Genomic DNA, 9,282 nt, shown 5'->3' with positions numbered 1-9,282 from the left:
CAATCGATTCTCATCCCTCAGCCTCCCGAGTAGCTGGGATTACCGGTGCCCATCACAACACCCGGCTAATTTTCATATTTTTGGTACAGATGGGGTTTCACCATGTTGGTCAGGCTGGTCTAGAACTCCTGACCTCAAATGATCCACCCACCTTGGCCTCCCAAAGTGCTGGGATTACAGGCGTGAGCCACTGTGCCTGGCCGCAACAACTTGTGTCTTTTTAAGAATTTTTCATAATCCCAGTGCTTTGGGAAGCTGAGGCAGGAGGATTGCTTGAGGTCAGGACTTTGAGACCAGCCTGGGTGGCATAGTGAGACCCTGTCTTTACAAAAAAAAAAAAAAAAAAAAAATTATATATATATATATATATAAAGAAAATTTTATTTCTTCCACGTTATCTAATTTGTTGACATACTGTTGTTTATGGTAGTCACCTATAACTCTTATGATTTCTATAAGGTGATCGTTATGTTCCCTCTCTTATTGTTGATTGAAAATTTTTGAGTGTTTCCTCTCTCTTAATTTTTGGTCAGTGCATCTAAAATTCAATTTTCTTTATCTTTTCAAAGAACCAATTTTTGGCTTCTTTGATTGTTTTCCTTTTTTTTTTTTTTTTATTTTGCGCTCACCTTTAGCATTGTCTTTCTTCTGTTCGCTCCCAGTTTAATTTATTCTTCTTCTTCCAAGTGTTAATTTATTTTATTTTATTTTATTTTATTTTATTTTATTTTATTTTTTTGAGATGGAGTCTCACTCTGTTGCCAGGCTGGAGTGCAGTGGTGCAACCCCAACTCACTGCAACCTCTGCCTCCCGGGTTCAAGCTATTCTCCTGCCTCAGCCTCCCAAGTAGCTGGGACTACAGGCTAATTTTTTTATTTTTAGTAGAGAGGGGGTTTCACCATATTGGCCAGGCTGGTTTCGAACTCCTGACCTCAGCTGATTCACTTGTCTCGGCCTCCCAAAGTGCTAGGATTACAGGCGAGAGCCACCATGCCTGACCTTCTTCCAATGTCTTAAGCTGCAAGTTTAGGTTATTATTCCTCTCTGTTAATATAGATGTCTATGGCTTAAAATTTCCCTTTGAGTGTTGTGTTGGGGCTCAAAAACTGAGGCCCTAAAATGTGGTGCTTTGACATGCTGAACTGAAGAAGAAGCCTTATGGTCTCTCTGACCTCCCCCTACCACCTACTTTCACAAAGCCTTGAGGAAGTTGTTCTCCGAAGCTCGTTTATCTGCCCCAAATCCTGACCAAGAACAACAACAACAAAAAGCAATGGTTTTGGCTGGATGTGGTGGCTCGCACCTGTAATCCCAATCCCTAAGGTGAGAGGGATTGCTATAGCCCAGGAGTTCAAGACCAGTCCAAGCAACATAGTGAGACCCTGAATCTACAGAAAAAGTTTTAAAATTAGTCACACCTGTGGTCTCAGCTACTTGGGAGGCTGAGGAGGGAGGATCACTTGAGTTCAGGGGGCCAAGGCTGCAGTTAGCTGTGTTCATGTGACTGCAATGTAGCCTGGGTGACAGAGTGAGACTCCATCTCAAACACACAAACAAACAAACAAACAAACAAACAAAAAACTAGTTTTTTCTTCTCCCGTAAGACCAAGCATGAAGGCAGATCTGAACCGCTGACAATTCATTTCACAAGATAATGTCTTTCTCCCAGGGTCATTCAAATCCAAAGGAAATTATGTATCAGTTAATCTCTGTTCCTCTTTATTGCCCCTCAACAGAATTCTGCTTCTCCTCTCTCCCATAATCTGTTTTGCCAGGATCCAAGCCCCATTTATTCTGTAACTTCGAAATGGTATATAAGCTTCTGAACTCTGTTGGTGAATGGGTGGTCATCCTGTGGTTCTTTCTGTAAACATGTTAATACATTTGTATGCCTTTTCTCTAATTAATCTGCCTTTCATGAGTTGACTTTTCAGCAAAACTTCAGAGGGTGAAAGGGAAGTTTTTCTCTTGGCTCCCACAATTGATTTAGCTGCATTGCATTAGTTTTGGTGTATTATGTCTTTTTGTTCATTCATTTTATTATCTAATTTTGCTTGTGGTTTCTTCTTTGTCTCATTGATTATTTAGTATATCTTGTGTAATTTTCGCATATTTATAAATTTGCCAATTTTTTTTTCTGTTACTAACTTCTAATTTCATTCCATTGTGGTCTGATAACATATATGATTCCAGTCCTATTCAATTTATTGGAATGTGTTTTATAACCTAACATGTGGTCTCCTCTGGAGAATGTTCTGTGTTTCAGGAGAATGTGCATTCTGCCGTTTTGGGGTGAAGTGTTGAATAGATGTCTCTCAGGTCTAGTTGGTTTACAGTGTTGTTCAAGTCTTCTGTTTTCTTGTTCGTCTTCTGCCTAATTGCTCTATGTAGTGCTGAAGGTGCAGTATTTGTCTCCAATTACCAGTGGTTGAGCAAAACACACTCTGTTTCTCTATACTTTCAGCCAACACTTTGGATACCAGATGTGCGAATTTTTTTTCTGCACCAAGCAATTCTCCAACTCTCTGAACATCAATTGGGTGTCTTACAATTTAATTTAATTCTGACTCTATATACTTGCAGTTAGCATCAGATTCCACAACTTGAGAGCTTACTAGCTATGAATTAAGGGCTCCCATGACCCACTTCTATGTTTGATAGAATGGCTTAGGGAAATACTTTACATTTACTGAACTCAGAGAAATGCTTTGCTTACATTGACTGGTTTATTATAAAGGATAAAACTCAGGACCAATCAGATGGAAGAGATGCAAGGTGTAGGGGAGACGAACACTGAGTTTCCATGTTCTCTGGACAGGCCACCTCCAGCACCTCCCTGTGAAACTCATCAAATCTCCTTGTTCAAGAGTTGTTTTGTTGTTGTTGTTGCTGTTGTTGTTGAGACAGAGTCTCATTCTGTTGCCCAGGATGGAGTGCAGTGGAGAAATCTTGGCTTCCTGCAACCTCTGTCTCCTAGGCTCAAGCGATCCTCTCACCTCAGCCTCCTGAGTAGCTGGGACTATAGGCATGCACTGCCATGCCTGGCTAATTTTTTGTATTTTTAGTACAGACAGGGTTTCACCATGTTGGCTAGGCTGGTCTGGAACTCCTGACCTCAAGTGATCCGCCCACCTCAGCCTTCCAAAATGCTGGGATTACAGGTGTGAGCCACCACACCCGGCCGTGTTCAAGAGTTTTTACACGCCCTTTCCATGATATATCCATTTTATCTTTTTATTTTCAACCCATTTGTATCTTTAATTCAAAAGTTTGCATCTGTAGACAGCATATGATAGGATCTTATTTTTTTAATCCAGTGTGATAATTTCTTTTAGTTGGATTGTTTCATCATTTACATTTAATGTTATATTGATACATTTAAATTAATGTCTGTCATTTAACTCTTTGTTTTCTATATGTCTCATGACTGTTTTGTTCTTCTACCCTTTATTGCTTTCATTTGTACTAAGTGAATATTTTCTAGTGGAAAAACTTAATTCCTTTAATGATTTGTTTTCACTACATTTATTTTCTCAGTGGTTGCTCTAGGGCTTACCATACACCTCATAACTTAATGGTATCTACAGTTGACCTTGAATGATGTGGGGTTTGGGGAACCACCCCCACAATGCAGTTGAAAATCTGTGTATAACTTTTGACTCCCCCCAGATTCAACTAAGAGCTTACTGTTGAACTGAAGCTTCATGGATAACATAAACAGTCAATTAACATATATTTTGTATGTTACTTTTATTATATACTGTATTCTTATAATAAAGTAAGCTAGGTGAAAGAAAATGTTATTAAGAAAATCATAAGGAAGAGAAAATATATTTGCTATTCATTGAGTGGCTCATCATAAAGGTCTTCATTCTTGTTGTCTTCAGGTTGAAAGTGGAGGAAGCAGAGGTGTAGGAAAATCCACATATAAGTTGACCTGTGTAGTTCAAACCTGTGTTGTTCAAGGGTCAATTGTACTTTAGATTTATACTAAAGTCCAGTGAGATATTGAAACATTGCTCCTATATATTTCTAGTCCTACTTCTCTTGTTTGCGGTATTATTGTTATACATATTTTAGTTATATGTTACAAGACCAAGAATACATTGTTATAATTATTACTTTGTATAATTTTATGTATTTTAAAGAAGCTGCTAGAGTAAAGGAGAGCAATAATATATTTATAAATGGTGCTATATTACCTTTCTTACCATTTCTGGTCTCTTTCTTTGTTCCTGTTGATTCAAGTTACCATCTGGTATTATTTCCTTTTTCCAATACAGCTTCTCTTCCATTCCTTCCTTTGTTCTGTAATTTTAAGATAGTTTACATTGGTATGTGTTGCAGGCCTGATTATGCAAAAAGATACATACTGTTTTGTACATTTGTTTTTCCAATAAGTTAAGAGATGAAAGGAGAAAAAAATGCATTTTGCTATCTTCTATAATTACATAATTACCTTTACTGGTGCTCTTTGTTTATTTCTGTGTATTCTAATTATTGTCTGAGATCACTTGCTTTCAGCCTGAAGAGCTTCCTTTAGTATTTCTTGTAAAGTGAGTCTACTAGCAACAAGTTATTTCAGTTTTGTTTTCTTCAGAATGTCTTTATTTTGCCTTTATTTGTTTATTTTTTATTTTATTTATTTATTTATTTATTGAGAGGGAGTTTTGCTCCTGTTACCCAGGCTGGAGTGCAATGGCACTCAATCTCGGCTCACCGCAAGCTCCGCCTCCCGGGTTCAAGCGATTCTCCTTCCTCAGCCTCGCAAGTAGCTGGGAATACAGGCATGTGCCACCACCCCCAGCTAATTCTTTGTATTTTTAGTAGAGATGGAGTTTCTCCATGTTGGTCAGGCTGGTCTCGAACTCCTGACCTCAGGTAATCTGCCCACCTCAGCCTCCCAAAGTGCTGGGATTACAGGTGTGAGCCACTGCACCTGGCCTCTTTTGCCTTTATTTTTAAAAGACAGTTTTGTGGGATATACGATCCTTATTAAAAGTTTTATTCTTTTAGCAATTTAAATGTATCAAGTGATTGTTTCTGGCCTCCATTTTTCCTGATGAGGAGTCAGCTGTTAATCTTATTAGGGTTCCCTTGTACTTAAAACAGGGATCCGTCCATGGCCCGTTAAGAATCAGCCTGTACAGCAGGAAGTGAGTGGCAGGTGAGTAAGCATGACCGCCTGAGCTCCACCTCTCGTCAGATCAGTGGTGGCATTAGATTCTCATTGGAGCACGAACCCTATTGTGAACCATGCATGTGCGGGATCTAGGTTGTGCACTCTTTATGAGAATCTAATACCTGATGATCACAGGTGGAACAGTTTCATCCCAAAACCACCCCTGCCGCTCCCACCCACAACCCCCACTCCCAGTCTGTGGAAAAATTGTCTTCCATGAAACTGGTCTCTGGTGCTGAAAAGGTTGGAGAGCACTGCTTTATAAGTAGTTTTTTCTTTCTGCTTTCAAGATGTACCCTTTATCTCTGGCTGTCAACATTTTACTATGAAGTATATCTCTTTGCATTTATTCTTTGCATTTATTGTTGGAGGTTTTGAACTTTTTGGATATGCAGATTTCTGTTTTTTAATCAATTTTGAGAAGATTTCAGCCATTATTTCTTCACATATTTTTTCTGCTCCTTTTTCTTGCTCTTCTCCTCTGTCTCTCTCATTATGTGTATTTGTTGCTCTTAATAATGTCCTATATTTCTCTGAGGCTCTGTTCATTTTTCACCATTTATAATCTCTCTTTTTTTTGACTGCAACATCTCTATTGATCTGCAACATCTCTATTGATCTATCTACACATTCACTGTTTCTTCTGCTAGTTTGGATCTATTGTGGAGCTTCATTGGTGAATTTTTTATATCAGTTATTGCATTCTTCAACTCCAGATGTTCCATTTGGTCCTTTGAAAATAATTTCTATCTCTTTATTGATATTTTTTATTTCATGAGACAATGCCATCATACCTTCCATCACTGGCTGAAGCATAGTTTTCTTCAGTTCTTTGAACATATTTATAATGGCTCATATGAAGTCCTTATCTACTATATCTGAACTCTTTCACAGGCATTTTTTTTGCTGCCTGCCTTTTTTTTCCCTGTGTGTGAGTTACATGTGAAGGTTATTAGAATAAAAATGGAATGAATTCCTTGTGTTAAAAACAAAATGAAACAAACAATCTGACAAATAGAGCTGAGGAATGCCATGAAGGGATGGTTCTCATGCATAAATGCTTGATAAAAACTATTACAAAAGACCCTGCAAAAACCATAACCTTGTACAAAGGTCATGATAATCTTAAACACAAAATAATAATTCTGCAAGTATACCTACCCAGCAACTACCTATCCAACCCCAGACTGGTGCCACCTTTATGCAGGGGGAACTTCCATTTATAAAACCGTCAGATCTTCTGAGACTTATTCAATACCATGAGAACAGCATGGGGGAAACTGCTGCCATGATTCAATTATCTCACGTGGCCCTCCTCTTGACACTTGGGTATTATTACAATTCAAGGTGAAATTTGGGTGGGGATACAGCCAAACCATATCAGTGAAGGTTATGAGGCCTCCAGGATTTTTGGCCTGCTATACCAGACTCGGGTAGAGCCTCCACCCTATGTGTGGAAGCTGGGTGGAGGCAGGGAGCCCTCACCGTCTTGGCTATATTCACCTAGAATTTAGTCTCTGCCACAGGAAGCTCAGAGTTGGGGGGTGAGCAATGCTAGCAACACGCCTCTCCTGGTGAGATTTCATAGCTTCTGACTGGGAACTGGAGAGACAGGGAGCCCTGTGTTCTTAGCCTCACCTACCCAGATCGAAACTTTCCTTATGTTGAGCTCAGGGGGTGAGGGAGGGACTGGGTCATGGGTTAAATCCCACAGATTCTTGCTGTTCTTACCAATATTTAGTATATTTCTTCATTTGCTGTATGCTCTTCCTTAGGGAATTTGAAGAGACATTAAATTGTTGCATGCTTATAATGTTTGGTTTTTGGGGGGAGTAGTCCTGAAAAAATCCTCACCCCACTGGCATTCCGTAAGTCATCCTCTGTTTTGACTTCTGATGGAAACGTTGAACGGACTTCTTAGAGTGTTCTTGGTGCTATATGTGCTGTGGAAGAGACACGTTAGAGGCAGTTTACTTTTATGGAGGAAACAGAGAACTCTGAATCTGAGTTGCTTTGCCTCCCTCCAGACTTAGAAGTCAGTGGGCAGATGGTGTGGATGAGTTCCCATTCAGCTACATACTATATAGATGAATGTGGTGGAAACAAGATTTATTCATAAAGAGAGTTCTCCTACCCTTTTACTAACTAAAGGTAATTTTGTATTCATTTACACAGATTCTCTCCTCTTTTTAGCGTCTAAGGAGAGTTCTGTCTCTACCAGCGTGATTCCAGGATCTTAAAATAATCTGGGGCTGGGTGTGATGGCACACACCTGTAATCCCAGCACTTTGGGAAGCCAAGGTGGGAGGATCGCTTGAGCCCAGGAGTTTGAGAGCAGCCTGAGCAACATAGGGGGACCCTGTGTCTAAAAAAAAAAGGCCTCTGGAATCTGAAAAACCAGTGGATAGGTATAAGACAAGAAAGGTTAGAGGAAAGGGAAAATACTTAAGTTGGGAAACTAAGAGATGAGTGGTAGGAAGCGATGAAGATGTGTAGGGGGATGTACCTAGCTAGCTGCTGGAGACAGACAGTTTTCTTGGTGGGGAGGCGTGAAAAAATTGGGAAGAATAAAAAGAGAAAAAGGATTTAAGAAATTTTGTTTTGAGTTATGACTGGATTTTCTATCATGTACCTTGAGAAATGCAAGGAAAGTTTGTTACACTGTCTGAGTTTCTTTCAGCTGATGAGCCATACATCTCTATGCAAATACACATAGAGACTGCTCTATGTATAGCTCTTGTTCTTATTATATCTTAAAAAAATAAATTCTAAATATCCTCTCTTCCTGCTTCTTTTTTAGGTTTCTCCCAGGAGTACTGACTATAAAGGATGTTAATTGTTATATCAGACTCAGGAAAAATGGAAGAGATTCAAACTCTGTCTTAAGCATCTCATTGACCTGTAATTCTTTTTCTCATTAAAAAGATATAAAACAAGGCCAGGCACAGTGGCTCATGCCTGTAATCTCAGCACTTTGGGAGGCCAAAGTGGGAGGATTGCTTGAGCCTGGGAGTTTGAGACTAGCCTGGGCAACATAGTGAGATCCCATCTCTACAAAAAATAACACAAATTAGCTGGATATGGTGGTGCATGCTTGTAGTTCCAATTACTTGGGAGGCTGAGGTAGGAGGATTGCTTGAGTCCAGGAGTTCAAGGCTGCAATAAGCTACGATCACACCACTGCACTCCAGCCTGGGTAACAGAGTGAGACCCTGTCTCAAAAAAAAAAGATATAAAATATTTTACATTTTTTTTTCTGGAAAACCATTTCTTCAACAATTACATGTATTTTAATTTGAATTTGATTGACACATTCAATGTAGGTGTAGTTTCTATAATCCCTAAATGCTCAGGAGTTGTGGCAGGAGGTCACAAGATTTGTGACTTCCCCAATTGTTCTTATAGATAATATCACTATTGTAGAACCTAAGATCGTTTTTTCCCTTTTTTTTTTTTTTTTTTTTTTTCTTTTTTCTGAGATGGAGTTTTGCTCTTGTTGCCCGGGCTGGAGTGCAATGGCACGATCTCGGCTCACTACAACCTCCACCTCCTGGGTTCAAGCGATTCTCCTGCCTCAGCCTCCCAAGTAGCTGGGAATACAGGCATGTGCCACCACATCTGGCTAATTTTGTATTTTTAGTAGAGACGGGGTTTCTCCATGTTGGTTAAGCTGGTTTCTCCATGTTGGTTAGGCTCCCGACCTCAGGTGATCCACCTGCCTCGGCCTCCCAAAGTGCTGGAATTACAAGTATGAGCTACTGCGCCAGGCCTGATTGGTTTTTTTAAAGACGTTTTTCAGACTGACTCCACCCGGACTCAACTGTACTGTGTCCCCACCCAGAGGTGGACCCAGTGCATTAGGACCATTTTCCACACCCTTATTATTTCATCCCCAACCAATCAGAAGTATCCATTCCCTAGCCCTCTGTTCACAAAATTGCCATAAAAATCCTAACCTCCAAGCCTTTGGGGAGACTAGTTTGAGTAATAACTCCATCTGCCACATGGGTGCACTTGAATTAATTAAACTCTTTACTGCAATGCCTTGGTCTCAGTGAGTTGATTTTTTCTGTGCAGTGGGCAGGAAAACCCATTGGGT

General features: G+C 39.8%; 1 long non-coding RNA gene across 7 annotated transcripts in view; it reads right to left on the bottom strand.

Annotated features, from left to right (window-relative positions):
- Window positions 1-3,770: 3,770 nt before the first annotated feature.
- Window positions 3,771-9,282, bottom strand: part of LOC126934232 (uncharacterized) — a 95,132-nt gene continuing 89,620 nt past the window's right edge. For 3 of the 7 annotated variants that reach the window (XR_007718892.1, XR_007718886.1, XR_007718888.1), the window contains 3 exons: window positions 7,038-7,126; window positions 4,204-4,309; window positions 3,771-3,953 (listed from right to left, as the gene is read on the bottom strand). This is a non-coding gene — a long non-coding RNA (uncharacterized LOC126934232). Of the gene's footprint in view, window positions 3,954-4,203; window positions 4,310-6,914; window positions 7,127-8,293; window positions 8,396-9,282 lie in introns of all 7 variants that reach the window. The other 4 variants (XR_007718891.1, XR_007718887.1, XR_007718890.1 and 1 more) reach the window with 4 other exon arrangements.

The sequence above is a fragment of the Macaca thibetana genome, chromosome 13 (assembly GCF_024542745.1).
Source record: "Macaca thibetana thibetana isolate TM-01 chromosome 13, ASM2454274v1, whole genome shotgun sequence".
In the NCBI taxonomy this organism is placed as follows: domain Eukaryota; kingdom Metazoa; phylum Chordata; class Mammalia; order Primates; family Cercopithecidae; genus Macaca; species Macaca thibetana.
Note: the sequence above shows the minus strand (reverse complement) of the source record. Positions and strands in the feature narration are given on the sequence as shown.